This window comes from Schistocerca piceifrons, chromosome 1, assembly GCF_021461385.2.
Source record: "Schistocerca piceifrons isolate TAMUIC-IGC-003096 chromosome 1, iqSchPice1.1, whole genome shotgun sequence".
NCBI lineage: Eukaryota > Metazoa > Arthropoda > Insecta > Orthoptera > Acrididae > Schistocerca > Schistocerca piceifrons.
This window is the reverse complement of record NC_060138.1, coordinates 341,328,970-341,356,503: the sequence shown is the minus strand read 5'-3', so window position 1 is coordinate 341,356,503 and position 27,534 is coordinate 341,328,970.

The window sequence follows — 27,534 nt, the reverse complement described above, 5'->3', positions numbered from 1 at the left end:
GTTTAGGTATAGCTGCCCATGCAGCTTCAACACGATACCACAGTTCATCTAGAGTAGTGACTGGCGTATTGTGACGAGCAAGTTGCTCGGCCACCATTGACCAGACGTTTTCAATTGGTGAGAGATCTGTAGAATGTGCTGGCCAGGGCAGCAGTCGAACATTTTCTGTATCCAGAAAGGCCCGTACAGGACCTGCAACATGCGGTCGTGCATTATCCTGCTGATATGTAGGATTTCGCAGGGATCGAATGAAGGATAGAGCCACGGGCCGTGACACTAACGTCCACTGCTCAAAGTGCCGTCAGTGCGAACAATTGGTGACCGAGACGTGTAACCAATGGCACCCCATACCATCACGCTGGGTGATACGCCAGTATGGCGATGTCGAATACACGCTTCCAATGTGCGTTCACCGCGATGTCGCCAAACACGGATGCGACCATCATGATGCTGTAAACAGAACCTGGGTTCATCCGAAAAAATGACGTTTTTCCATTCGTGCACCCAGGTTCGTCGTTGAGTACACCATCGCAGACACTCCTGTCTGTGATGCAGCGTCAAAGGTAGCCGCAGCCATGGTCTCCGAGATGATAGTCCATGCTGCTGCAAACGTCGTCGAACTGTTCGTGCAGATGGTTGTCGTCTTGCAAACGTCCCCATCTGTTGACTCCGGGATCGAGACGTGTCTGCACGATCCGTTACAGCCATGCGGATAAGATGCCTGTCATCTCGACTGCTAGTGGTACGAGGCCGTTGGGATCCAGCACAGCGTTCCGTATTACCCTCCTGAACCCACCGATTCCATATTCTGCTAACAGTCATTAGATCTCGACCAACGCGAGCAGCAATGTCGCGATAAGATAAACCGCAATCGCGATAGGCTACAATCCGACCTTTATCAAAGTCGGAAACATGATGGTACGCATTTCTCCTGCTTACACGAGGTATCAGAACAACGTTTCACCAGGCAACGCCGGTCAACTGCTGTTTGTGTATGAGAAATCGGTTGGAAACTTTCCTCATCTCAGAACGTTGTAGGTGTCGCCACCGGCGCTAACCCTTGTGAATTCTCTGAAAAGCTAATCGTTTGCATATCACAGCATCTTCTTCCTGGTTAAATCTCGCGTCTGTAGCACGTCATCTTCGTGGTGTAGCAATTTTAATGGCCAGTAGTGTAGTTGGACCTAGACGCATGGGACAATACATTTCGGAAATCGTTAGGTAATTCAATATCTCGAGATCCGCAATGTCAATAGCGTGTCGAGAACACCAAATTTCAGGTATTACCTCTCACCTTGGACAAGGCAGTGGCCGACAGCCTTCACTTAACGACCGAGAGCAGCGGCGTTTGCATAGTGTTGTCAGTGCGAACAGACAAGGAACACTGCATGAAATAACTGCAGAAATCAAAGTGGGACGTACGACGAACGTATCCGTTAGGACAGTGCGTCGAAATTTGTCGTTAATGGGCTATGGCGGCAGACGACCGACGCGAGTGCCTTTGTTAACAGCACGACGTCGTCTGCAACACCTGTCTTGGGCTCGTGACCATATCGGTTGGACCCTAGACGACTGGAAAACGGTGGCCGGGTCGGATGAGGCCCGATTTCAGTTGGTAAGATCTGATGTAAGGTTTAGTGTGTGGCGCATACCTTACGAAGCCATAGGCCCAAGTTGTCAACAAGGCATTGTGCAAGCTGGCGGTGGCTCCATAATGGTGTGGGCTGTCTCTGCATGGAATAGTTTGAGGCCTCTAGTCCAAATGAACCGATCATTCACTGGTAACTGTTAGTTCGGCTACTTGGAGACCAATTGCAGCCAGTCATGGAGTTCATGTTCCCAAACAACTATGGAATTTTTATGGATGACAATGCGCCATATCAACGGGCCATAGTTGTTTGCGATTGTTTTGAAGAAGATTTTCGACAGTTCAAGCGAATGACTTGGCCACTCAGACCGCCCGATATGAACATTTACGGGACATAATCGAGAGGTCAGTTCGTGCGCACTGTCCTGCATCGACAATACTTTCGTAATTATGGACGACTGTAGAGACAGCATGGCTCTACATTTCTGCAGAGACGTCCAACGACTTTTTGAGTGCATGCCATGTAGAGTCGGACGCGCTGTTAGGAGGTACATAACTTACATCAAACTAAAGTAATAGGTTGGTAACAGCAGCTATAGCGGTGCTTCTTTGCTCTTGTTGAGGTCATCAGTTCGAAGACTGGTTTGATACAGATCACCACGCTAATCTGCTCTGTGCAAGCCTCTTCATCTCTGAATAACTGCTGCAACCTACGTCTATTTGGACCTGCCTACTGTATTCGAGCTAAGCACCACAGTTCCCTCCACTACCAAACAGGCGATTCGTTGATCCCTCAAGATGTGCCCTATCAACCGATCCCTTCCTTTGTTCAGGTTTGGTCACAATTCCCGGCACCTCCCCCCTCCCCCCGTCTGGATTCAGTACCTCCTCAGTAGTTATCCGACCTACCGATATAATCTTTAACGTTCTTCTGTAGCGCCACTGTTATAAATCTTCTATTCTACGTTTCACTACCGTAAAATGCTACGCTCCTGATAGATACCTTCAAAAAGCAGTTCCTAACATTTAAGTTAGTATTCAGTATTAACAACTTTCTCCTTTTTAGAAATGTGTTGCTTGCTGTTGCCAGTCTGCATTTTATATCCTTCTCTTAATTCGGCCATCATCAGTTATTCTGCTGCCCAAATATCAAAATTCATCTACTACTTTACAACTCCTTCAAAAATGTGATGGATCTTTATTAAATGTGTTAGCATTTCCGTTTGTTCTAGTGTTTAGCTCAGTCCTATTAATGATTCTCTTTTCCATCTCTCTTGTTATTAGCTTTGCTGTGACGTGCTATGCAAGAATGCGTGGTTCTTCTCAACACTATTAGTCAGAAGTGGCACAGCGCGCGGTAGTGTTATGTTGCCTCCTGCAACAGACCACTTGTGTTGAACGGAAATCGCGCTATAGCATTAACTAGCCAGCTGTGTGGCTGAATTAGTGGGGTTAGGAAGAGGAGGGAGGGCTACCGGGCGTATGTATACAATCCCTGTCGAGCTAACGACTGTCCTGAGACCTCAGTCTGAGACAGAGTGTGCCATAAGCCTGTACGAAGAAACCTACAATGACTGGTGCGTAAAATGTAATTACTAAACACTGTGTAGTCTCATTTGCAATAGAAAACGTTGGGGGGACGCATGCATTGTGAAAGTGAAAGAATCTTTTTCTGGACCTTACGGGACTCAGATAACTCAGTCGTCACCATGATGGAACGCGTTAGTCTAAAACGCAGCGAAAGAGTTATTACATCATCAGATCAGTCTTGTTACATCGTCGTCACTGGACATATCCGCTTTAAACGGCAATACGTGTAGTCATGGCCTCATGGTAACTCCAGCTAATTGCTGCACTAAGGGGAAATTAACTCTGCGGATGTAGGCGGGCATTAAATTTAACGTCTTCCGCTCTAAATATGATTCGAGTTTTTGCAGAAGTTCAACCTTCTTTGGTGCCGTCTTAAATGGAGATAGCGATCTGCTAACGATGTCTCTGATGCCTCACCTTCAATATGTCACTGACAAAAAAGGTGTAGTTGTAGCCAAGGAGTAATGCACGGCGCCCGCAATGCCGGTCAGGACTATGTCGGTTTGTAGCACCAAAGGAAGTGGAAATATCAAGCAGACTGATAGAGGAAAATACAATACGTTTACGTCGAGATATGAATAACAAGGCTTCATTCTTTTTATCACAAAGGTGGAAGTAACGCGACCTTTCTTGTTACTAGACGTCAATAGCAAGTTGCGAAGTGCAAGAGAACTTACTGCAAAATTTGGCAACTAATTCTCTATACAAGCATATGTAATATGTTACGTTCAGGTGTAGGATTATGTCGTGTCATACATCGATCTCATTTGTTTCCACAGTATTAATAATATATTTAAGAAATACTGCGATCATGGACATTTGGTTTATACCACTTCGAGTTGTAAAGTCTGCCAGACGGTGACGAAGACTCGAAACAAGGTGCAGGAAAAGAAATAGTTTATTTAGTAGCAGCTTTCGGTGTTATATGTTAAAAATGGAATGTCACGCATTGACACAGGCGGTTTACATGTAATGTTGATGTGCTTCTTAGATTTGCAGCCTGGTCATGTTGCTATAGTTGCATGACGTTTTGTGTGATAACCTTCACGGTGTCATCATTTTAAACATTTCTAAAACCTCGAGATACAATTTAAAAAGTAGTAATTACTATCACGAGAATGAAGTTAAAAGTTTATGGTAACTAATGATGTGCATGGAATGCTTACCTGAAAAGTTTATGGTAACTAATGTTGTGTATGGAATGCTTACCTGCATGTCATAGTGCAAAATGCGTCGCTTGGTAGTTAACAACGTTGGCAAAAGTGATGCACTTTACTTGATGTTGTACTTGTATAATAAAGTTATATGTAAAACCGTTTTAATGATCTCATCCAGAAACTTGAGGTCTGGAATCATGTTTTTCGAGATATTGTACTCCATTTTACATTCCTCCCCTTACGTAGTGCTCGGCAACTTCAGAATTGTTAGGCCGCGTGAGACTCGGTTATATTCGATGTTCATAGAAGTGGTTATTAACATTCTGAATGGTTTGCTCTGTATATACATGTCCACACTCGCAGAGAATATTGTACATGTCTGTTTTTCGCAACCTAAATCACTCTTCACGGAACCGAACAGTTTCTTGGTTTTATGTCTGAATGAATCTCGCATTTTTCTTTATAATACCTCGAGGTTCGTACAACTTTTAACTCTATTTATGGAAGACATTTTTATGATCTTTTCTCCCCAATTACGTCTGTTTTTGTTTACAACTTTCTACTCGCCCAGACGCCATTGAAATACTTTAAGTCAAAAAGCGTTCAACGCTCACAGCCAGCTAAATTTAACTAGTAATTTTCCGAAACATCTCCGTCTGACAAAAAAAAAAAAAAAGAAATTTACGTTTTTGAGTACCATCACTCGGTTGTGAACCCTGGAGACATTTCAGCAATCGTTACGCTGGGAAAATCTTAAAGTTGAGATCCTGCGTTTTTGTTGATATAACTTTGTGTCATGAGAGACAATCAGAAAAAAATCAGATTTTTAAAAAGGTACTACGACCTAAATATAATTGTAGCGGTGTCTGATGTTATTATGAGATTTATCACAAGCATTCTCAAAACGCGTAGGAATGTAAGTAGGAATTTCGTCAAATCCAAATTTCGAATACTGCCCGACTCCCTGGGATCCACACTGAATAGAATTAACAAAGCAGGTAGAGAAGGTTCATAGGTTAGTTGTGTGATTACTCGCGATTTTATTTAGGTAGATCGACCGTCAGCGCACCATCGGCGATTGGAACAGGGAAGCAGACTAATGATACTGGTAAAGTACGAATCTTTTGCCACACAGTTGTGACTTAATCAATGGGGTGAAGTATGTTATGAAAACAGGTGTCACGTAATAGCCGTGTGAGAAACCTGGTCTACAATGTGCAGGATATAAGCTGGCGCGTTTGTGTTACAGGAATGAAGACGTAGAGGAAGAAAGGAAGATTATTGTTTAAGGTCCCGTCGTCGACAAGGTCATTACAGACTGAGCGCAAGCCAAGGTTGAGGAAGGATAGAGGTGGTTATTGGCGCTGCTATTGGAACAGAACCATGCTGGCTTTCGCCTTAACTGATAAGTGGCGGTGGAGGAATACTGGAAAAACAGGAACTAGCGGAACGTTATGGGGGTGATACGATATTACGCAGAATAGGACACACTTGCCAATTATCGCTCACAAGTGTGAATGTGGTTCGAGTCCTCCCACGGGCATGGGTGTTTGTGTTTGTCCTTAGGATAATTTAGGTTAAGTAGTGTGTAATCTTAGGGACTGATGACCTTAGCAGTTAAGTCCCATAAGATTTCACACACATTTGAACATTTTTTTCCCCGAGTATTCTGCCAATGAACTGAAGTCTGCCGCCTGTTGTGGCTATGACAAGCTGTATGAGCGCTCCATTTCACAACCCTATATTTGAGGCACTGCTCAAAATCTTTCAGCCAAGATTTGAGGATTGCTATACAAACTGTCTCGTTTTGATGCACTGTCTACGCATTTGCTTTAGCGTTTACTTTGATGCGGAAAAAGAGGAGGATCGGTCCACTTTTTGTGTGACGGCCACCCACTGCTGTGCCGGTGGCTACATCTGAATTTGGTTGTCGAGCCTCTAGCGCACGGACTGGTCTCCGTCGCACGCATTAGGCAATGGAGCAGCAGTGGCAGCCTCCGCCTTCCACGACGTCCACCCGGCTGTGGCGGCAACAGCGACGGGTCGATTGCGCGAGAAGTCGACCAGCGTGGTTCGACCGTCGGCGAACGCACGTGCGAGAGCGCCGCCGGCTAGCCGCCAGTGCTCAGCCGACGCTCAGCCCGGCAACATCTGAGCGAGCGTGCGCTAAGTCGTCGTGCTCACAGTTCCGTCCTCGCGTGCCTCCCCGCACAGCATAATATATATATTATCTGTGCAGTAGTGTTCCTATATCGCATTGCTCACCAGGGATGCGCGTCGACCGTTGCTGCAGCCCGACCCTCGCCAACCACATCTGCCGTGCCAGTCTGCGGTAGCCACACGGTTAGAAGCCGACCAGGACCCTGTGGTGATGCTACAGCATAAGCCGCTATCGCTCGCTTCCCGTTCTCTCGGTCGCATCAACAATTTGGATCGCCTTGTGAATGCCTTGTTTTCACTTAATCGCGTGGGTAGCAGATACCTAGGAAAACAATGTGCTACTCGTTCCCTCCAAGAATCTTACCGAAAGCCAGTCAGATGCCTTCTCCCATCTATCTTATACGTGATTTTTATTTTTTTCTTCCGTATCGTTTTATCTCCTCGTCTCTAGCCCATCTTTTCTGTTGACTGTTTACGGCTGCTTTTCGCACTAATAGAGGATTCTTTTGCGCGTAACCTTTATCGATGGCTGATCTTTTTGTCTCTTCTTGTAATACATCACCTCATCAGAATCTCTCCACTTACAATGTTTACGGTTTCATGCTCGATCGTGGTGGCTTAAGACATGGACTCGCTTTCTGGCCACTAATTTCCTGTTCTGTTTTTATTGCTCTTGCATCATTCGTGGCATATGTTGGATTTAGTGTCTTTTTTGTAGGTTCACTAATTTCCTTGCACATTTTTGGGTGCTTCTCGATTGTAAAGGATTGCATATAGGATTCACGATTTTCATTTTCTCACTGTAATGAAACTCGTTCGCTTTTCGTAATATCCACTTTCTTTATCCTTCAAATAAGCAAATAAGTATGGCAAAAATAGGTACAATACGGTGTAATCCTCACGTATGTTGTGCCCTTATAGGACTGGTAATATTAACTTATTTTCAAGATGGTGCAATGGTATGTAAACAGTGTTTTGTTTAAAACAGTATTTGGAAATGGCTAGAATGGAAACTTGTTCATTGCAGGCAGGTGGACTTTCAATGTCGTTGCATTAAAAAAATTACGGTAGTTGTAAAGTTTACTGCCCAGAGCACTTTGCGTTTGCTCGTTTATTTCCTCGTTGCCCTTCTGTAAATAGTGATAGCATCTAAAGTTGCGTTACACTTCATAAACTTACGTTCCATACTTGTTCATTTTCGTTTGTTTATCCGTACCCTTGTAAGTGTAGCGATTATTTTTATTACTATGACTCGCATAGACCATGTGAATAGTACAGACATCGTGCTGCTTCAGCGAAATCGGTTCAGTTATGAAATTACAGAACGATTGAGACCAACTGCACCAACTTTGTTGTCTCTTCGCGAATTCTCCGATTGTGAAGTAGACATGTCCTCTACTTCAAGAGGTAGGGGTGGCGTAGATTATTTGTTGTGTCTCAGAACAGTCGTTTTATCCATGGGATTTTGCCCTTTGTAGTGACCGATGTGACATTGGTAAAACGAAGAATATCGTCGTTACTAAACAGATAGTTGACAAAAGTGAAAGATTGTGTAAATGCTCGTGAAAATTGACAACATAAAAAGCACAATAACATTCACAGCTCGACATCTTCACTCTGGGAAAATTTGTGTACAAAGCACTGTCTGTCTCGGCCGAACAGGGCTCTTCTTATGTAAAATGTGGAGTGCTCTGTAGGTGACAACTATTATCGGCATCGGCTGATACGCTTCGTCAAAACTACAACTGATGCCGGCGATCCTCTCTACAAGACGTGCATCAACGGATGCCGGTGATGCTATCATACCATCCATATTCCGTACACGAATACGAACTATTCAGCCGATACCGGTCGTTACAGTAAATATACAAATTGCAGATTGTGCTTTGTTGATACATTTACATACAAAAACGAGTTCATCTGCCCTGGTGACATGGCCGCTTTCCTGAAAACTAAAAATGGTGAGTCGCGATTACGTTCTACAAATGACTGAAAAAGTGTCAGTGTCTTAAGAGTCGGGTGGATACGGTTCTCGGAAATGTCGGAAGTGTGTTGCAATTAGGGATGTGCGTTGTTGGCAAATTGTCGATGCTGATTTATATTTAATGGTAGACGTCGTAATATCGATGGCCAGTAACAATAGACTCTAGAACATCGATGTTAAATACGGAAATGCTGAATTTGAAGAATGGCATATAAAGCAACGTACAGATACATCTAATATTATATTTATCAACCTTAAATACAGCAATGATTAAGATTACATAACTAACAAATTGTGTCTACAGACTAAAAAAAAGACATTTTCGAAAGATATTTATCCTTCAGTCCTGCTATTTTGAGAAGGAGCATATCCTGCTCTTGAGAACAGTCTGGAAAGTGATGATGTGGCTATATAGTTAAAATATTTAAGTGCAGTTTTTTAAATAATTTCATACTTCTAATAGATCGCGTTTAAGATGTAGAAGGCTAAACAATGATTTTACTTGCATTTCTATTACAGTTTGCACGTTAGTCTTTTTTGTGCTATTTTATAACGTTCAATTCACAAATCAAATTTGGTTTCTCAGTTTACACAAGCTGCTCACACTACTTGACATCGCGAAATCACGAAGTGAGTGAACAATACAAAGCTTAGTCCACACACAGCTACAACACTAGCCAATGGTTTTAGTTCCACTTTACCTTCCCATGACCACAACTGACAAGTGGTAAATGTGTTGGGCTTGTGTTGTTACGCAGTGAAGAAAATGCTGACTGGTAACAAGTAGCCTGGTCTTTTTGCCAGCATGATGGTCGATATTTTTATCTTTAAGATCCGCGTTTTAAATACTTGAGTTTCGATACTGTACCGTTTCATCCGTGTTTAAACGTCATACATCGATGTTAATCGAACATCTTTGGATGCGATCTCCTGCAAATATGGCGCGCTGCGTGTCGAAGAATTATTGTCTCTGTTGTCAGCTCTTGGGCTCGCAATCCACAACAACCCTTAGCCGTTTGGGCCGGCCCAGAAAAAGCCTCTTCTCGCTACGTCGTTTTATCTCGGAATTGATGCCTCCGGTTGCAGGTGATCGCAGCCGATTGATGTAGCGAGGTAGAGTTTCTAGGGTGTGGAATTCGCGAGGAGCGGCAGTTGCATAATGCTCACGTGGGTCGACCCCGTGAGCCGCGCCGCCGCGATGCGGTCCTGCCGGCAGACGCCGCTTAAGAAACGCACGCCGGACGCCGCCTGCTCGCCATGTGGTCTTCGGCGTCGGGCCGCGCTCTCGTATCGATTGGCCGTGTCGTCGGCCCGTGCGTAAAGACCTCCCCCGACACACGCGCCGAGCCCATCACGCCACCCTTCCATTGTGGCCTCTGCCAAGTCACTCCACTAGGAGCACAGCCTCGTGTGAGACGGAGTTGACCCCTTGTTGTGCTCTCCGTTATCGAGCTATCCCTTCCAGTAATATTTGAAGAAGAAGAACGGAAAAACTGGTAGTATCCGAGCTCGTAGAAGATCAGTTTGGGTTGTGGAGAAATGCAGAAACACGCGAGGCCACACTGTCCTTGCGATTTTTTTCGCAGAAGAATGCCTGAAGAAAGGCAAACCTACTTTTGCAGCATGTCAAGACTTACAAAAAGCTTTTGTTAGTGTTGGACGGAATACACTCTTTGAATCTCTGAATGTAACGGGGCTAAAGTACGGGGAGCGAAAGGTTGTGTACAACTTGTACGGAAACCGGACTGTAGTTGTAAAAGACGAAAGACGAGCAGTAGTTGAGAAGGGAGCGACCCAGGGTTACAGAGCGTAATCAGCGTTATTCGATCTGTCGACTGACCAAGCAATAGAGGAAAAAAATGGTTCAAATGGCTCTGAGCACTATGGGACTAAACATCTGTGGTCATCAGTCCCCTAGAACTTAGAACTACTTAAACCTAACTAACCTAAGGACATCACAAACATCCATGCCCGAGGCAGGATTCGAACCTGCGACCGTAGCAGTCGCGCGGTTCCGGACTGAGCGCCTAGAACCGCGAGAAGCAATAGAGGAAACCGAGAAGAAATTTGGCAAGGGATGTAAAGTTTTGATGTTTGCCGATGACACTGTAATTCGGTCAGAGACTGCTAGGTCTTGGAAGATGAGTTGAACGGAATGGATTGTGTCTTGAAAAGAGATCATAAGCTGATTACTAACAAAAGTAACCCATTCGCCTTCCCCACTACAATTCTTACATGCTCGTTCCATTTCGTGTCGCTTTGCAACGTTACGCCTGTATATTTAAACGACGGGACTTTGTCAAGTAGGACACTACTGATGCTGTATTCGAACATTACCGGTTCGTTTTTCGTACTCATTTGCATTAGCTTATATTTTTCTATATTTAGAGCTAGCTGCCATTCATCACACCAACTATAAATTTTATCTAAGTCATCTTGTAGCCTCCTACAGACACTCATCTTCGACACCTTACCGTACACCACAGCATCATCAGCAAACAGCAGATTGCTGCCCACTCTGTCCGTCAGATTTTTAGGTACATAGAAAATAATAACGGTCCTGGCACACTTCTCTGGGGTACTCATGGTTCTAACAATGTCTCTGATGAACACTCGCAGTCGACGACAACGTACTGGGTCCTATTACTTAAGAAGCTCTCGAACCACTCATATTTGAGAACCTATTCTGTATGCTCGAACCTTCGTTAACAATCTACAGTGGGGCACCGTGTCAAATGCTTTTCGGAAACCTAGGATAATAGAATCTGCATGTTGCTCTTCACCCATACTACATAGGGTTTTTGACTGTTGCCGTACCGAGCACGATCTCCACATCTCTCACTCACTGAGAATATCCGGTAATGCGATGCCGAGAAACTGGCTTTCTACCACTCGCCAGGCACTACGATGCACGAACAGTATGGCACAGACTTGAAGCAGCGCGCGCGCACTACATACACACGCACTCGTCAATCAAATAAGCCAAAAATCGTCCGCGCCTCTCTTTGTTTGCACTGAACGTCCCCTGAGACTCCGATCTGTTATAGGATTGAGACTTACTGAACGAACATGGCACCAAGCGTTGGTGGTATATCTGTTCCCTCTCACATAGTGTACGCTGAGGAATTGGCCCCCTTTCGTGGCTTATGTGTATCGAAAAAGCGATCCGTCCCTGGCGGCTGCAAAAGTGCGCGATTTTCTTGCGCGTATAAAGAGAGTGAGAGAAAGGATGCGCAGGACTGCAAACCAGTATCACTAACGTCAATCTTTGCTCGGAGAATTTCCTAGCCTCCAGCATCATGACGTTCTTGGGGGGAAAGAACAATATCTTGTAAAACATAGCTTTTTTTTCCCCACACACAACGTATCTTCCAAATAGAGCATTCGTGTGAAAGAATCACATAAGTTACACTGGATGGCTGATGTTCAACAGAAACGACAGGGATGTCGTGGGCCTCAAGGGTGCATATAATACGGCTGGTTATGTTCTCAATATATAAATGGTTCATCAGATAGATCAGTGCCATTGGTTTATCAGACAGGATCAGTGGCACTCTCGTTCGCTCACGCTCTGTTGTCTGTGCGGAAGAACTGTTGCTGTACGATTGTAAGGAAGTGCAGAAAGATTTCCACAGTATTTCCACGTGGCGTACATAGTATGAATTCTACTTAAATATGAGTAAATCCAAGTTAACGTTCATCACAGTGTAACAGTGCAGGATAGAATTCGATTAAAAGAACAGGGTAAAACGTCTGTAGTTTGTCATGCCTTTGAAATACCAAGGGATAATACTACGAAGTAATCGGAATTGGTGCTATGGGAAGAGAGATTTGTTGGGCGGTCCGCGGAAACTGCGATGCATTTTTAACGTAAACCGCACATAAAATGCTGTTGCGACCAATTCTCTAACCAATTGCCATAGTTATGTTAGTCACTACGCTTTGGCAGACTTGTCTCCGTCTTGAACAGTGCCGAGATACGGTGTTACTTTGTTATGAAGGAATAAAGTAATGTTATCGTGATACAAAAGGAATTTTCATTTCCTGGACATTTGAAGTTCCATGAGGCTTTCCGCGTATGGTGATGTATACAGGGAAGTCACAACGCTAGAAAACTGTAGCGACACGTGTTGCAAGGAGTAACAATGGACCCACAACATAAACAAATGTAAAGGATTGCGTGTCAGTAGGCAGAAAGATAGATAGCACGCCCAGTTACTTCCATAAAATATATAGAGTATACTTACGGAGAGATCTGAAATGGAACGACCGCATAAAATTATCACGACTAAGGCGGACACCACATTGAGGTTCATTGGAAGAATCCTCAGGAAATCTAGTCCCTCAACAAAGGAGATAGCTTATAAAACCTTCCATCGATTAATACTTGAATATTGGTCGTCAATCTGGGCTCTGCACCGGGTAGCGTTGATAGAGGGGATAGAGAAGATACAAAGAAGAGCAGCTCATTGCGCTAAAGGTTCATGTAGTAAGCACGAGCGGGTCACAGAGATGATCAATCAACTCCAGTGTCAGTCGGAGAGACGTTCTGCATCACGGTGTGGTTTACTGCTTAAGTTCCGAGAGCATACCTTCCCAGATGAGTGAACAATTATATTGCTTAACCCCAAGCATATCTCTCGAAAAGACCATGAAGAAAAATTAGTGTGTCGAGCCCACGCGTAGGCTTACCGACAGTCGCTCTTCCCGCGAAACATTCGCTACTGGGACAGGAAAGGAGGGAAGGACAGTGGTGCGCAAAGTGTCCTCCGTCACACACCGCAAGATGACTTGCTGAGTGTAGACGTAGATGAAGAATCCACGGGCTCCTAGTGAAAATGGCGAAAGAGATGACGGAGCGCTTAAGTCCTGGAATCACATTCGGTAGAACGGCTGTTCAAATGCTCATCCGGGCATCAGTTTTCCCTTTTTTTGCCTAAATCCATTGAGGGAAATGCAGGGGTGATTTCTATCTAAAGCACACGACCGATTTACTTAGCCATTCCGAGCTGGTCCTCAGTCTACGAACTAGTCGTCAGTGTGACATTAAAACTTAATCTTTCAATCCTTGCGAGTGAATTACGAATGTGTCGCCGAACAGTGCAGAAATACTACATAGTGGTCTCAAACTGTGCTGTGCGACGAGACTGGGAATACGTTTTATCGACTGAATCAGTTTAGTTACTTGCACGGTCTTGTCGGATATAGTGCAAAGAAACCACAAGCGAGACTATTCAGAGACGTTTACAGCACGGAAGTATCTATAGCGGTCAGCCCAATCCCTATACAAAGAGAGAGGGTAAAATAAAATTAAAACTGCTTTTCCTACACAGATTTGCGTTTCTTATACAATTACGAGTTCAGTGGTTGTAGGCATGGGGCTACACAGTCCTTTATTAAAAGATGATGATTTAATTAGCTTGATTGTGCTCTGTAATCACGTATAGCTTCTCTGAGTACAAGACTATCAAACGCTGGGCGCGGGGAAATTTCTGGGTTCACCTACCAGTTATTTTACAAATTCTTCAGAGTGGCTTAGTACTCTACAAGGTCTAGTGGCCGATGGTTTCAAACATCCCCGCCAAGGCGACGGTTGCGCAGAGGGACACCGGCCCCTGCGACGGCCAGAGGCTTGGCGCCGCCCTCGTAGCGCCAGCCTGTGCGTGGGCGGTCCGAACAGCCACTCGGCTGAACGTCTAAGCGACCGTCGGCTTTCCCGCCGACTCTCATGTTGACAACAGGGACCTTTTCCTCTTGGAGGAAGCATACAGTGCGCGAGGAACCGAGTTTACGAAACTTCTGAGAGTCGTCACTTCGTGGCAATGTATTGTAGGCTTTATTTCGTGACCAGCGGTCGTGCGACAGTATCTGCCATTTTATGCTTCATGTGTTCGTGTCCAGTGTCATGAAAGCAGCCAGGCGGCATTATCCTCAGTTTTAATCAAGCCATTCGCGGTAGAATGCTCATTGCAAAGCCGACCGTGTTTAAGATTTAAATATTCGGTTATAACTGCGAGAGATCGGCATCAGCCTCACGTTTTTATCAATGTTAATTCTTTGTAGTGTTGCCCCTGTCCGTGTGCTCACAACGCGTTTCCACTCGTGGCTCTTTACCATAACTTGTGATTCGAATCCTGGAATTCATCTTCGTTAAGTTGCATCAAAACCCTCTGTAGGAACTGAGGTAGTTATCACAATCTTTGTTCGTATTTTGTATCTTCCCATGTACTTGTGGCTTGGCCCACAGCAAGCCTGCAGATAGCCTGTACAGCCCGAAGCTGTGAACTAGCTTGAACTAGCTAGTTACCGTCAGTTTCTATCGAGACTGCCTCTCATTTCATTGTGTAAGCTACGAGAATATATCTGCTTTTCTTTTAGCTCCCAGTTACTGGGATGTAGTCTCGCCCTGTTCTCTTCATTAACTAATTACTTTCAACCAGCAATCGAAATGCTTGCAGTATGTGTCGAGGAACCCGACGCCATCATCGTCAGAAGATCATCAGGTGAGGGTTTTCTAACTTCATGGTAGGGAAGACTGTGACATGCAGGACTCATTTCTTTCAATTCGATCCCTCCCAAGTCAAAAGAAAACAGCAAGTAACAGTACAAAAAAACTAGGGGTCACTGACATCACGGATGAGCCAAAACATTATGGACGCTGATCCACTTTTTGGAACGCAATACAGCAGCGATTTCTGCGTGACACGGAATCAACACGTCTTTAGTAAGTTTTCGTACGCATGTCGCCCCAGATGTCAACGCACAGACCGCACAATTGCTGTAAATTCCGGGCCGGTGGTTGGTGGCCCCGAAGCTGACGCCCTTAGATATTCCACCAGGGTCAGATCAGGCGAATTTGGTGGCCAAGGCATCAACGTGCGTTCACTGTTATGCACCTCAAACCACTGCAGCTCGATTCCAGTCTTTTGAAAAGGACTGTTATTCTACTGGAAGATTCCATCGTTGTCGGCGAAGACATCAAGCAGAAGGAATGCAAGTGGTCCGAAATAATGTTCACATAGTCCACGGCCGCCATGGTGTCTTCAGTCACTACCACATCTCCTGTGGAAGTCCGGTGACTGTCCGTCATAGCGTAGTAAAGCCCCTAACGGCCCGAGTCTGTGGCGCGGTGTGTTTTTCGAGCAGCTGTTTACCTGTACGAGGGCGTATCTAAATACGACCATCGACCAGCTGCTAAAGAAACGTTATTCCTCCGAGCAGGCGACATATTTCCACGTATCTACAGGCCAATATCGATGATCCCATGCCCACTGCAGTCGTAATTGAATTACAGGTCATCTACTGCGGAGACCCACGTTCAACAATGTGCTCTGAACGGTCTGTTCCGAAACGCTTCTGCCTGCACCAGCACTGAGCTCTGTCCTCAGATCTGTTGCAGCTCGCCTTCTATCCTAATTAATAGAGCGGGTAAGCGGCGGCCTCCGGGGTCTGTGATGAGGTAGTAACGTCCATACCTTGTTGCCTACGTATGATTTTACCGTCATTCAGCCGCTTTCCATAGATGCTCGTGACAATAGTAGCTAACAGATGATAGCTTCGTCATTTTCTAGAGCTCTTTTTCCCGGCACCGGGCCATAACAGTCTGCCTTGTATCAAAATAGCTTATGTCAGTCTCCATTTGCGACCAGTATCTAAGCTAGAATGATTCCCTGTTCGTCTCTATTCCTTACCGCGTCATATACCCACTTCACGCGGCGTTCAATCTCGCCGTGGGCTGTGTTCATAATCTTTTAGATCATTAGATTAGATTGCAGATCAGCGTTTTGATAAGGACAGAAAATACACATACCTTTATTGTGTGGAAACCGCAAGATCCAAGGTTCAGGTGACTAACTGGAAATGTTTTTATTTTCTTCACGCATTACCAGCTTTCCTATATGAAATGCGACAGTCGTCTTTAGTGTAATTGATTTTACTGTGGGTAACTGGTCAGAATGTGCAGAGTCTAATGTTGGTTCTGGTTTGTTGAACACAATGGTAAGACTGGGAGGTTGTGAAACAGGGTGCAGGCACCTGGCCACTTTTCTCAAATACCACCAAGGGAACCTCTGAGGTGAAAGTGTCCACAGGACAAAAGAGACACCATCGACACTGGTACATGGCCTCCATCCATGGGGGGCTGCTGAGGGGTTTGGAATTTAACACAAGGCACTGACGGATCGCGTGTGTCGTTAAGGCCCGGACTATGCAGAGCACAGCTGCTACGCGCTTTCGCGGCTTCACGCTGCTGAGGACAGAAGGGGGTCACTACGAAGATCCAAAGAAGACTTCACACTTAGTTACAAGTTTGCTTGCTCACATTAAAAATGCCTTAGACATGCTGAGAGATAAGAAAGGGAGGCGCCGTAGAACAAAGACATTGCTGATTACACAAAGGATTATTCTTAAAATCCCATAAACCTTCTTCCGAGCTCAGCAAAGGGCTAGACTGACCACAGTTGTGAAATTTAGAAACTGAGTTTCTTAGAGGGACGTACAGAAGCTTCATTCTCGTATGAGGAAAGCATGGAGGCTAATGACTGTATTGTTGTTGTTGTTTCAGTCCAGGCTAGCCTGCCCTGTGCAAGTCTCATCATCTCTGCATAATTAATGCGACCTGTTTCCGATTAAAATTACTTCTGTTGCCCAAGTCATCTATTACTTTTTAGTGTCCCATTTCCTAATCTAATTCCCTCAGAATCGCCTGATTTAGTTGGACTACATTCTGTTACTCTTGTTTCACTTTTGTTGTTGTTCAAGTTGCATCCTTTTTTCACCATTCAACTACCCTTGCAAGACCTGTGCCATCTCTATAAAAGTTTTTACAGATATTTCTTCTCCCTGAATTTTAATGGCCTACCTAAATTTCTTCTTGGTTTCTATTACTGCTTGCTCAGTATACAGATCGAATTACGTCGAAAATAGGCTACAACTCTGCATTATTCCCTTCTCAACCATTGCTTCCCTTTCATGTACTTCGACTCTTTATTAACGCATTCTGTAATCTGCACGAATTGTGGATAAATCTTTCGCGCCCTGTATTTTATACCTGCTACCTACAGAATTGCAATTTCAGTCAACCCTGTCAGAAACTTTCTTGAAATCTGTGAACGCTAAAACTAATTCTGTCTTTCTTCAGTCTGTCTTTTAAGATAAGTGAGTCCATCCTGGCCCACTTTTTCCGCCGTTTGTGCGGAACCCAAACTGATTTTCCCCGAGTTTACCAGTTTTTCCATCCGCCTGTAAAAAAGAAAAAAAAAGCTTTTATTTTATTTTATTTTATTTTATTTTTTTTTTTTTTTTTTACGTGTAACATGGGCCTTATCGACCATATGTTTGCTCTACGAACCTCTTACATTTCTCTCCGTCGAGTGCACCGCTTGTCCATTCCGTGTTGATGTTGATCCTATCTGTCCTCCCAGATGTTATCTCACCACTTAATTCTGGGTCTTCCTGTTCCTCTCGTTCCACCTACTGTCCTGGCGTATGGTATTTCAGGTAGTCTGTTATTGCTACAAGGCCTACCCAGTTCAACCTTATCTTCTTTAGCGTTTCATCTCTCAGGATGTTTGTACAGCTCTTTTAATTCTTCGTTTTTTTTTCTAATCCTCCATTCCTTGTTACTTTAATCATATACCGATCCAAAAGCTTTCCTTAGAATTTTTCTTTCGACTATTAACAGTTTTTCTTAATCTTTCGTTCTGAATTTTAATGCTTCACATCCGTATGATGATAGTAGCATAGTCGGCCGCGGTGGTCTCGCGGTTCTAGGCGCTCAGTCCGGAACCGCGCGACTGCTACGGTCGCAGGTTCGAATCCTGCCTCGGGCATGGAAGTGTGTGATGTCCTTAGCTTAGTTAGGTTTAAGTAGTTCTAAGTTCTAGGGGACTGATGACCACAGATGTTAAGTCCCATAATGCTCAGAGCCATTTGATAGTAGTTAATAGTCGATGGATACAAACGGATTTTTTGTTAAGTTGATCGTTTCTTTAAGATTTTGATAAAAATAAAATTTGTTTTCGCTGTTGATAGACTTAAATCTATTTCTATGTCCGGTTTTTTTTTTTTAAGTAAAGAGACTCCCTAAGTACTGGACGCGGTCAACTGACTTTTAAGTGAATCGCTGTACAGCCAATGTTGCATCACTTTGGAATTTCTTACTTATGACCAGATATTCTGTCTTTTCTTCATTGACACGTAATCTTGTTCTCTGAGTGATTTTGTAATAATTTTGCGTCATTCTTATTAATTGTATTGTGGAACTACTTCTTAATACTACATCATCTTAGTGGGCTTTGCAATAATGTTCAACTCTTGTATTTGGACTCCTTGTGGACTAGTGTTCTTAAATTCTTTTTAGATCTTAGGACAAACTTAAAGAAAGTAGGTGAAATAGCGTCCCCTTGCCTGAGTCCAGTGATCACCTTAAAATTTTAAGTTTCTCCTACAGGTATCTGCGTATGATATAAAGTTCCGTCAATACAGGTATTTACTAATCTGATTGAATCTGACGATATTTCAAATTACCTCATGATATTTAGGAGTGTCTGTCGGTGTTTGCAGTTTTTTGTAACCATGACTTTTTAATGTTTACATCTGTCGGCACTTGCCTTCCTTGTAGTTGGAAGTATTACGTTGTTCTCGAAGTCTGAGGGTAGTTCACTTGTTTCATATCTTGCATAACAGGTCGTGCAAAGTAATTCTCCTGTAACACTCCATTGATATACACGCCAAGCTAGTTTTACGCTTCAGATTTTGTCTCCGTCAAGGACAGCATTCCGTATTGTGTTTACTAGGAAGCGGAACTAGGAATTCGGTCACAAGTCTGGTCTCTTATTCCGTGCGCTCTACCTTAGTGCGAGGTAGTTACTTGCTTGTCTAAAAAGACCCCATTTAGGTTGTTTCTCCCCTTCTTAGATACCTAACACAGCCGTATTAGTGCAAGATCTAGGGGCGAGTAATTAGCGGAAGCGTGATGGATGTAGCGGGTGAGGCGCCGTAAGGGGCGGGCGGACCTGTCGCCCTCGCAGTGGCCGGAACCTGCTGCGGAGGCCGCGACGGCGCCCGAGTCAGCTGCCTGCCTCTAGCTTGCCGCCTGTCCCTGGCAACGAGGCTCCTCGCCATTGCTGGACCGCTGACGAACAAACCTCTCCGTGGAGACAAATACGGGGTGTTCAAAAAGTCTCTCCGCAGTGCCGTATGATTGTTAGCCTCGCGTGAGCGTGCCGTATGCCGCAGTGAATATACCGAAATGAAACTCAGTGAAATACAAGTTATTAACTTATTGAATATTCATTTTTACTGACGCTGGCTGAGATAAACGAAACAGTGGAATGTTGGGAGAGTCTACTTGAAGGGAAGTAACCCAGGCAGACGAGCAGTCATACGGCACGCGCGGCTAACAATCATACGGCACTGCGGAGAGACTTTTTACTTAATATGTATACGTACACTACAGACCGTACGTAACGGGAACAACAGCGCCACTTTTGTGACAACGTTGTCCATGTGTAAGGTTTGACTGAATAAAATTCAGTGTCACAATGTTGATATCGATGGTGGTGCGAGAATCCCACAGTGCCAGAAGAGGTTTTTTATTGTCTTCGAATGGTCAATAAAGTGACAAGTATCGTAGACCAAAGTCTGACTTACCGAAGGAGGTTACAATGTATTTCCTAGGTTCGATTTCCGCACGGATGCGAAGGCGACAGTTGTAGAAATAATCGAGGGTTGTAGAAATAAGCGAGAGCAGGTTTGAAAAACAGCGTAAATCCTTACTTATTATAAAAATGGATGTGTGTGTGTATAATTTCAAACCCTTACTAATTTTTTCTCTCTTATAACCCCTACAAAATAATGTAAGGAAACACATTTATCGCTTACTGCTTTTCCATTGCTCGTGCAATAAAACTGCCGCATGAGGGATGACTTTATAATTTATTACTTCTTTATTACTAACAGTATTAACGATACATTTTGTAGGCAATATGCACATATGCCACTGAATATAAGTCCAAAATTATTTGATAGTACGAGGTATAGTTAGGAGATATGACGTCATAAACAATGAGATGCGTGAAAAGCTGCCACATTGTGCATTAACTTTAAATTTATTACTTCGTTGGTACTAACTCCATTTGTAACAAAATGGTTCAAATGGCTCTGAGCACTATGGGACTTAACACCGGAGGTCATCAGTCCCCTAGAACTTAGAACTACTTAAACCTAACTAACCTAAGGACATCACACACATCGATGCCCGAGGCAGGATTCGAACCTGCGACCGTAGCAACAGCGCGGTTCCGGACTGAAGCGCCTAGAACCGCTCGGCCACACCGGCTGGCCCATTTGCAACACATTTTGCATACAGTACCCATATATGCCGCTGAATGTACCTACAAAATTATATCATTGTACGACACTCAGTTCAGGAAATAAGACGCCATAAACATTAAGCACAAGGCCAGATGCTGTGTGGTACGGGCGTGGACGCACAGCTATAAGCAAGTCACTCTACAGGATGAAGAAAAATTCGCACACGCATAGCGCGATTCCTCACATAACTGGCAATGCAAAAATGTTTCCCCACAAAATTTTGTCGTGCGCATAGTTCGGACAGTAAATGGACGTTAAAGATCGGGAATCTGGCGACAATGTAATCAGGTGTACGGTAACTATCTCTATCAAGATACAGTAGTATTGCTGTGGAGTTGGTGCAGTAGGTAGTGTTCTGGGTTAGCATGCAGGAGGTTGAGGGTTCGATTCTGCGCCGTGGATTATTTGTTTTTATTTGCTAAAAGTAGTCTTCTTGGTACGGTATCTGGCGCCTTGATCGTCACACAGCGATTGCGGTGGATCTTCTACGAAACACTTGCAGTTATGCATTACGAACACAGAAATGGGAATACAATCGTTTTTACTGGTTCGATTTTAAAGAAATCTTTTATATGTTGTGGACGCCAATTGCTTCGCATCATCGCATCTTCTAGATTTCAAACTTGTTGTGTGTGTACCCTCCCCCAATTGTCCCATCGATTAATACCAACCATTATTCTTACCACGTTCAGGTCCATTACAGTGTGTTAGGGCCTTACGTCAACTGTAGAGCTAGCAACGTGCTTTGAAAATAATTTCGGTGGTAGTATGGGGGAAAGGTACGCAGAAAAAAGATTTGGAATCTAGTTGTCTAGCTTCTTTAAAAGCTGGCCAGTGAAAACCAACGTAACTGCAAATATTTGTAGAAGACCCACTGTGATCGCTGTATGACGATTAAGAGGCCAGATACCGTATCACGCGGACTACTTTTAGCAAATAAAAATAAATATGTCTCGATCCAGAATCGAACCCTAGACCTCCTGCATGCCAACTCAAAACACTATCCACTGCACCAACCGCACAGCGCTATGTTGTCTGCGGACAGAGGTGGTTAACTCTACATGTGATTAAAGTGTTACCAGATTGCCAGTCTTTAACGTCCATGTACTGCCCAAAATACGAGCAGGACGAAATTTTGTGAGAGAGATTTTTGTATTCCCAGTATGTGAGGAATCGCGCTGCGAAGTTTCATTTTCAAATTTGTCTTCACCCTGTAAACAGGAAAGGCCATAGGACCTACCGAGGTGTCTGTTAGGTTGTATTTCGACCATGCGGAAAAACTGACCCCTCTTTTAGCATCAGTTAATCGTAGGTCGCTCGAACAGCGAAGCGTACCACGCGATTGGAAAAAGAAAAGCGCCGGTGCCCAGAACTGTGAACCTATCTCATTGTGATCAGTTTCTTTTGGAATTATGGAAGATACATTTTGTTAGGATATGAAGACTTTTTTGGAGACTGGACGACGCCTTTGTCAGGATCAACATGGTGTGGAGCTCTGCTTGATCAGTTAGTGAAATCGAAAAGGCGATAGATAGCTCAGATCAGCTCGATGCTGGTTTCTTGATTTCCAGAAAGCCTTCGATACAATCCCATATCGTCGCCTAATAAACAACGTACTCAAATGAAGCAACCATTGTGACCACGTGTTAATAGCGGGTTGTCCGACCCCGATAGCTGAGTGGCCAGCGCGACAGAATGTCAATCCTAAGGGTCCGGGTTCGATTCCCGGCTGGGTCGGAGATTTTCTCCCCTCAGGGAATGGGTGTTGTGTTGTCCTTATCATCATCATTTCATCCCCATCGACGCGCAAGTCGCCGAAGTGGCGTCAAATCGAAAGACTTGCACCCGGCGAACGGTCTACCCGACGGGAGGCCCTAGTCACACGACATTTACATTCAATAGCGGGTTGGTCCACCTTTCGAACGCAATACAGCCGCGATTCTGCGTGGCATGATGCGACAAGTCGTTTGTAAGTTTGCGGATGTGTGTGGCATCAGATGTTCCTCGGTGGTTCCTAGCCACGGAGCTGGCGCCCAGTGGCGTGCCAGAGGTATTCCGTTGTGTTCAGATCAGACGAATTTGACGGCCAAGACGTCAAAATGAGTTCACCGCCATGCTCCCAAACCACTTTAATACGATTCCGACATTTACCCGCTGAAAGATGCAATAGCCGTCACGGAAGGCAGCGGTCATGAACGGATGCAGTTGCTCTTCAGTGTTCAGTAAGACCGCAGCCGGCAAAGTGGCTTTAATTGCTTCCACAGGTAACTCCACGCCAACATGCCCCAACAGCATACGCCACCAGCCTGCGTCTTCGCGATCGTAATTTACTATATGGTTGGTTGGGTCATCATGGGAACACGCTGTCCTCACCACACTTTTCTATAGTTTCTGATCCGTTGTCAACATGACATCCCCGATAAAAACTCCAACTCCACTCATGTGTTTCTTCTTGCTCTAACCCTGCTTCTCTTGCTCGCCACTATTAAAATCATATTCCTCCTAGGTATGTTCTTTTCAACTGTGTGTGCCACACAATCACATGATTTTAAACGTATTTTTTCACACTATCTGCTACATGGGAGTCCAGATTCCGATATGTTCTAAATGAAGATACTTGCTGTACATGTGGTTACAGTGTTGCCTAATTGCCATTTATGACGCTCATTTTCTGTCGAAAATATGAAGAAGGCAAAATTTTGTGACTGGCTTTTATGTATGGGTAGTAGACAAGGAATTGCGCTGTTATGTCCAAGACCGCGAGACAACGGAATCGTGTACATGGAGATGACGTCATTAGAAACTTGTTACAAAAACACACACACACACACACACACACACACACACACACACACACCGAGAGAGCTTGGGAACATGTAGGGGTCGTCTGCTGCCTGCACCGTACTCCTCTATATTTTCTGATCCATAGTCAACATGACTTCGCCCATAAAACCCCGTCTGACATCAGGACCTCGACGATACTTGTGCCTTGCCATTGAATTCTTCGTTTTGTCCCAACGGCCCTATTGAGAAAGCTGAGACAGCACCTCACCACAATTAGTGAAATGTTGAGCTCAAGAAAATGGAAAGAGGGCAGAGTTAGCTTCACAGATCCCGGGCATAAAATTTTATAATAATACTCGTAAAACTTTTGCAGTTTACTGTGAAATGTCAGTTGCTGATTATTATTAAATGTTAATTTTTTTTACCATTCCGTACTCTGTGTTGCCTCAATCCGTGTATCATGAATTACATAAGAACTTTGCTTTAACTGTCTTTATGAGATTTTAAGGACATTATAAAATTTTGTATTTTAGTTAACTCTTTAGTATCTTTCAGTAGGTCATTGTACAGTTTTATATTCTTGTGTTAAATGCAGTTTGGTGATTTTTGTTTTGCGTACATTTGGTAAATGTAAGGTTAGTCTGCAGCTCCGGTAACTGTTTCTCGATTTTATTCCCGCGTCAAATTTGTTTGCGTCTCGAGCTGTCAGCGACTTCCTGTGTCGTCGTCGCTAGTAGCTTACTGTCGTACTAATAACTCGTGTTGTTGCTTCGCGTGTAGGTGGCCAAAAGTACCACATGGCCTATTAGTACGACAGTAAACTCCTAGCGACGACGACAGCGTAAGCAGTCGAAAGCTCGAGTGTGCAAACAAATATGGCGCGGGAAGCAAACCGAGAAACGTTCATCCAAAAACTACATTCTCATAACATACTACTTCCTCCAATTCAGATCTCGTGAAATGGTCACGATGCTAAAATTAGGGGAATTTGGCCTCACTGGGAGGGGTACTGACAATCTTCCTTTCGTCATGTCATCGATAATGAAACAGGGTGGTGGGAAAACGAGGCTGGGTATCCTTTGATCCCTCCTACTCACCCTGCGCTGACTTGAAGAGTACAGATGCAGCTATATGTATATGTATGGTTGTGATGAGTGCTTGTACAATGTAGCGTGCGAACCATGGATGAAGGCCAACAGGCACATTCCATCTTCGTAGATTTCCGGAAAGCTTTTGACACAGTGCAGGCCCTTAATGAAGGTCCAAGAATGCGGCATAGGTTGTCAGACATCTGAATGGCTCGAAGGCTTTAAATAATAGAGCCCAGTAGATTGATCTGGACGGCGAATGTTCATCAGAGACAAAGATATTGTCGGACTGCCACACGGAAGTGTGATAGCACCTCTCTTGGTCTCTATAGATGTTCGGTAGTGGACGATAACTTGGGTGACCAGCTTCTCTTCGTCGTGAAGCCACAGTGGCGCTAAGCAACATCAAACGGTGCGCACGCGTCAGTCTCTCCACCAACAGATGACGACATCTTACCGGCAATTACGTGGTGCCACCTTACGAGTAAGGCAAAGGTAGACACATTGACCAGATTTCATTTGAATGAACCTCATACATAAATGACGTGACGTACAGGCCGAGCAGCACTCTGCCGCTGTTTGCTGATGACACTGTAGTTTACAGGAAAGTGTCATCGTTTAGTGACTGTAGAAGGACACAGGATGACATAGATAGAATTTCTGTTTGATGTTTATAAATGGCAGCTTGTTCTACAAGTAGAAAAATGTAATTTAATGCCGATCAGTAGAAAAAACAATCCTATAATATTACAATATGGTGTTTATGATGTGCTGCATGATATAGTCATGTCGATTATATGCGTAAGGAGGAGGCCGCGTTTTCTTCTGCTCGAGTGTTCTGGATTCTCACCACGTCGGATTAAAGGAAGACATCAAAGCGATTCAGAGGCGTGCTGCTAGATTTGTTACAGTTGTGTTCGATCGAAATGAGTATTATGGAAGTGGTCCGTGAACTCCAAATGGGAATTCCTGGAGAAAAGAGGTCGTTCTTTTCGCGAAACAGTATTGAGCAAGTTTAGAGAACGGGCATTTGCGACGGACTACAGAATGCTTTACTGCCACCAGCGTACATCTCCCGTAAGGACTTCGAAGGCAAGATAAGACAAATCCGAACACATACGATAGTATATAGTCGTTTCTCCTTTGCTCCGGTTGCGAGTGGAGCAGTAAACGGAATGAGTAGCAGTGGTTAAGGTACGCTCCTTCAAGCACAGTATGGGGGTTTCCGGACTCTGGATGTTGTTGCAGGTAACTGGGCAACAACAGAAAAAGGGTGGAGCGATAGATTGAGTAGGGACAAGATTATATTTCTTTTAAAAGTACCAAGTCGCAAAATACTTGGTCACTGGTAACCCAACAACAGTAATTAACACTGTTATCCAATACAGCGTAAACACTTGCAATGACATTACCTCCTTTAAGGAAACCAATATTTAAAAACGCATATTACAATCATACCAACACCGATAATAAAACCTGCGATTTAGTATCTTAAAATTGAACCTTTTATGGCAGTATTTCAATTATTGCTTTTCTCAGAAATTTCAGTTACCTTAATCTTACTTAAACCAATAATCAACTGTTTCCCTTCCACACTTACTCATGAGCCAGAATAAGCATAATCAAATCAACTACCAAATCATTCAACTTACAAGAATAAAGTGAATATACAAATTCATTTAGGACTTACAGAAGACTCAGCGGTAGCAATGGTAACCAAATGATCTTAATGTTCATTAACATTAGTTTTGATACAATTAAAAGTGGAACATTGCTTTCCCTTTTAGTAATGTCTGGTCGTGTCACGATCGCTGCTCCATCACACACCTTGTCTAACGATGTGCTCAATTCGTCAGACAATGTCAGCTCAAACACCTGAAACAGTTTAGTGTCTGGGGCAAAAAATAACAGTAATTTTTAGAAGACAAATAGTTTCAGCTGCAGCCACGTAACACCACAGTCCCCCGCAAGCAGTCTTTACCAGTGTGATGTATAAACAACCAGGCGCGCAAATGAACTTTAGATACTTCTGTAATTAGTGACAACCCCTGCTTCATGGATCTCTTTAGCACTATAGAATGAAGCAACAATTCAGTCTCTTAATTCAAAATGCTGCACAATCCTAAAAAGTCAAGGCTTTAAACACAAGCATGAGCAATGTGATACTGGCGCTCCATAAGTTAATGTTCGACCAAAATAATGAGCCTATAATATTGATGAATGAAAGTACCTCTCGCAAACTTTCCATTAATCCAGCGGCTACATTAACACTGCAGGTATCGGGCCATTTGAGACATGTTAGGTGTACCACTCTCTCTTTCTGTCTGTGACCACTGATGGTTAGGTTAGGTTAGGTTAGAAACTTTGCCTGTTCCACATGTAACCATTTTCCTCCTCAGAGGAGTTCCACAAACATAGGCAGGGTAGTCCGACCAACCCAGATCGGTTCGTGCCGACATAAATCATCGTGCTGTACACGCACACATTGAGGTAGTATTTGTGACATAATCCATGACGTTTATGGTGACGAGGACCTATATACCTCCACTATCACTAACCATGCCGCCAAAATTATGTCGATAAAAACGTCTTTCATCGCAAGAAATCCTCTGGGGTAACTTTGACTTGGCACTCGGTACTACCGGCATGCGTTCACGATCTCGGCAACGGAGGCTTTCTTTCGTTGGTTCCATAAACCACGTGTGACTTTCGAAATGTTTTTTTTGAAGAAGACCACTGCCGATATCTTTCCCTTTTCTCCTCAGAATAGTGTGTAATGATCTCTCTGTCGTGAGTACATTGTCAGAA